Here is a 4,639-nt window from a genome sequence, read left to right as displayed (position 1 = left end):
TTGCAGTCCACTTTGTCTCACTACATCTAAGAAGCACAGCAGAAGGGAAAGAATTCTCACTTAGCTGCTGTTTGTGCCAAGGGATGTGTGTGTGTTTTCGGAACAGTATCATTAAGTCGGGTTTGGAAAGGATATGTGAACACTGGGGAAATCACTTCCTCCCACACTGTCCCAGGAAGTTTTAAGGTCATATAAGCCATTTTTGAGATAGTAGCCACAACTGTATCTAGATTAGATGTGTCGGAGACTGTTTGATTACACTGAAAAATGGGCTAAGGTTTATTTCATGTTCTAATAATTTGTTTTGCTATTTTCTGTCTGTACTTCAATATCTAGTTCAAGGGTTACATTGAATAGCAGCATTTTCCTTACTATGTTCCTTAATATGTATTATTAATTTTTCCTTAATTATGGTCTTTATTATCACTATATTATGTAGGACAGCAGCATTTTCCCTTCCCCAGTTTACTTACCAACGCCCATATCTCCATATTTCCCTTATCCAGCTGTAAAACATGCAGATGTACACTGTTGGCTAACTTAATTTGGACTTTTCCTAACACATTTTCAGAGTCTCTTTAGATACTGATCAAAGAAATACAAATTTTCCATCATACATTTCAACAATGACCAATGTAGCTCCCTCTATCAATCATTCTCTCTTCTCTGTAAAGCTATCTGTCAATCACATTCTAAAATATTCTGTCACAAAGGTGGTGCTTTTCTCAAAGCTGTTCCTTTTTCTCAAAGTTACTGTGTCTTTTATTTTTTCAGAAAGATTGTAAAATAGCCCAGGCTCCAAAATGGCTGAGTTGGTGCAGAGATGAATGGTTTATTGGGGCCCTTTCTGTTTACCCCTAAATAGATGATACCTCAGGCTAAAGGCTTTCATGTTTTAGAAATAACTTGTATAATGAAAGGGGAGTTGCCAGTCCTGGCAGCTGAGGTTTTTTGGTTCAGTTCAGTTGTGTGCGTAAAGGAAGGCTGGGTACTCTCTCTCCTTCAACCCTTCTGATTTTGAACTGTAACTTGCCTGTGCTATGTTTTACTGTTTGTGCCAAGGAGTGTGTGTGTTTTTGGAAACAGCATCATTAAGTTGGGTTTGGATAGGATAAGTAATCGGATATTCTATTTTCTGTTCTTTGTGTTTCATTCCATAATTTTGTAAATAAATTTTGTTTGTTTAAAATTGGCAGTCAACCCAGCTAATTTATACCGGGAATATCCACTATACACCTAGCTAAACAAATAGCAAAGTTACAGCCTGGGCTACCTGCTTAAAGAGGTTTTGAGGGGTCCATAACAGTTCCAATGCCAATTCAACTTTTTGTTTTACTTAAGAGTTACTCAACAAGTGTTTAACTGCAATCTAAGATTGTTGCATCTTAGCCTCTCAAATTTAAAGCCAATCACATCTCAACTTCTGTGATATCCCACTTCTGACTCCACTATTAAATTTTCAGTATACATAGCCATTGTTACCTAATAAAAGTACTTGACGGTTTGTAAATGATTTTCAAATAGATTCTTAAGTTTGTTTAAAGCAGTAGTTTAGACCTGATACATTAATTAACTAGACAAAAAAGTATACAGCCCATGTCAGCTGAGGATGGTTCACTGCTATCAGAAGATGAAAAGGCAGTTGACTTTTTTTATTCACTTGTGGCACTCATTGGAATTTATTGCCTATTCCCAGTTGTCCTTGAGAAGATGATTGTGAGGTACCTCTTAAACTACTGCAGTGCGTGCTGTAAATAGATGCACAATGTCATTTGGGAGGTAATTCTGGTCGCGTGAAGGAATGGCAATATATTTTTAAGTCAGGATGATGAGTAGTTTGGAGGAAACTTGCAGGCTGGGGTGTTTCCACATATCTGCTGCCCTCTACCACCTAGATGCAAGTGGTCATGGATTTGGAAGTTACTGTTCAAGGATTCTTGGTGAATTTCTACAGTGGACCTTGCAGAAAGCACACACTGATGCTCTGAGCATCAGTGGTGGAGGGAGTGGATATTGTACATGTCATGCCAATCAAATGGGCTGCTTTGTCTTGGATGGTGTCAAGCTTCTTGAGTGTTGTTGGAGTTGCGCGTATCCATCACATTCTCGACTTGAGCCATGTAGATGGTGGACAAGCTTTGCGGTGTCAGGAGGGGAGTTGATCTCATTAATGAAGGCAGCATCCTGCTCTTTAGCCAATGCTTGGGAATGCTTTCCTAAGACTTCCTTCTCCTCTTCGGGTCTATCTTCCATCTTGAGAAGACAGGTCTCTGATGGTGATCTAAGGACCTATTCATGAGGATTATGCTCTGACCCTGACCGCTTGCTAATGCATCCTAATTCTCAGAGTTGATAGTTTACACTGTGCCAACCGACCCATTTGAATTGGTTCAACCAATGGATCACAGGACAACTTACTCATGATATCAGGAAGACCATTGTTCCCTTGTCCACCTTCATTTGAAGGTGGGTCACCTTTCTTTCCAGGAACAAAACATTTTCTATATCTAAACACTGCTTTGAGAAGAGGATCAATATGATCCCAGAGAAATGGTTATTTATAGTTCAATGGAACGTTATATCCTTGGTAAGTGATTCTTGGTTTTCTTGTAGCTTCCTTTTCTCTTTATTTACAATACATTTGAAGGTTAGTTACTGCTGTAATAATAGTTACATGAGATCTTATGCTACACAGGAAGTACAAGGAAAATTAATTTTAAAGAGACTCAAATTTACAATATATAACCTAATGTAGACCTACAGCTTAGAATAAGTTGTATGACAGCTCAATGCAACAAGTAATTACATTTCATGTGAGGTTTTCTGTGTGGTGAATAAATAGAATCCAAGGTGAAATTTAGTGATGGCAAGGGCAGCCATGTTCCCCTTAAGAGATTTGACAACACACAAATCAAATAGAGTGCAAGCAAAGTTACTCTAAGTAACAGAAATATGTTCTGTTTCTCTTAACTTGCCGAATACAATAAACAGACCTCTTACTGTACTGCTTGATTACAAGTTGAGTGCTGAAGTATGAATTCACCATATCTGCTTCACACATACCAATACAACTGTTCTGAGGGCCCTGCAGCAATTTTTGTCAAAGAGTGGATAAAACATGACAAACTTGAAAACGTTGCTCCAGAGCTTAGAAAAATAAGTCCCCCAAAGAGATTAACTACTCAGAAAAAGAAATTCTGACAGACGTCCCTAAATATCGCTAATGATCGTTGATTACTGCTTCAGAATTTTTGCTCATGTTTCAAGGTCATGATCTGCATATTCTTTCCTGCGTGGAATCAGAATCAGAAGGCCTCATTTGTGAGTAATGAGAAGATTGATTTTGCCTAGAAGCAGGGTGGGTCAGGAATTTTAACATGGCTTCAGCTGAAATTAATGAGAAATGAGAAAAGCATAAGCATTTAGAAGTGCAATTGACACAGAATTGCAGAATTATTTAACGTGTGTTGATATTTTGCTATTGCGTGTTGGAGATTGACATCGATTTGCGCTTCTCTTTGCTGAGTTTAAACGTTAGCTATAGTTCAAAAGCACAAACAGTTAATAAATTATATGTTTAGCTGGTTTTTACTTTGCTGAATTTGTCTTCTGTTTAAGTGTGTTTTTCTAACAGATTGCATGATTTCCTGTTATAGCTGACCCACCCTGTCTTATCCCATTTCTAAAGATAAAACTTTGTCTTCTTGCAAAACTTTATGGCAAGCTTCCCTATGCTAAGAATGTTGACAACAATTTATTATTATTTAAATCTGTGCTGCCTGGTGTGACCAAGGGGCCACTTCTGGTTGCTTGGCAATGTGGAAGTTCATTACAACAAATTAATTCCTTAAAAAAAGTTAAGATTTGCTGATAGGAGAAAAGAGACAACCACAAGTGTTACGTACTGAAGGAAACTAAAGGAATAAATTCTGCAGTTGGCTCTGTTATTGTATCTCAATGGTAGCAATCCATTTCTGAATGCAATTGTAACTACAGGTCACACTCAAGAAACTTGATCCTAATACCCAGGTTGACACTCCAGTGCAGTATGGGACAATTACGTTGTTGGAGATGGTGTCTATCAGATAAGACAATAAACTAAAGCCCTCTCCTTCACTTACCTGTCATGAGATTATGCTGCTGCTTTGAAGCTGGGGGCGCTCTATCAGCCTTCCAGCTTATGAATGGGCCCCCGCAAATGGGCTGAATGGCCTCTTTGTGCAACGTAGGGATTCTATGATTCTATGTTTGGCCACACGAGTCTACTCACCAATGAGATTGCAGCTGATCTATTTGTGTTTCAAATTCCACATTCTCATCTACCACCAATAACTGTTGATTTCTTTGCCTAAAAGAATTGTTGTGTCCGCCAGAAAAATATTTAATAATTGTGCCTCCTCAGCCTTCTGTGGTAGAATTCCAAAGTTACATAGCCCTCTGTATCCTAAAAGAATCACCCTAATTTTAAAACATAGCCGCCTAGCTTCACAATAGGAAACATCCTTTCCATATCCACTTTGTCAAGACCGTTCAGAATCGTATACACTTTAAACTAGTCATCCCTCTCACTCTTCTAAACTCCAGTGAAAACAGGTACAGCCTGGCAAACCTATGCACATAAGACAAATCACTCATTCTA

Source organism: Chiloscyllium punctatum, chromosome 5, assembly GCF_047496795.1.
Source record: "Chiloscyllium punctatum isolate Juve2018m chromosome 5, sChiPun1.3, whole genome shotgun sequence".
Classification (NCBI taxonomy): Eukaryota; Metazoa; Chordata; class Chondrichthyes; order Orectolobiformes; family Hemiscylliidae; genus Chiloscyllium; species Chiloscyllium punctatum.
The sequence above is the reverse complement of the archived record's forward strand: the minus strand, read 5'-3'. Positions refer to the sequence as shown.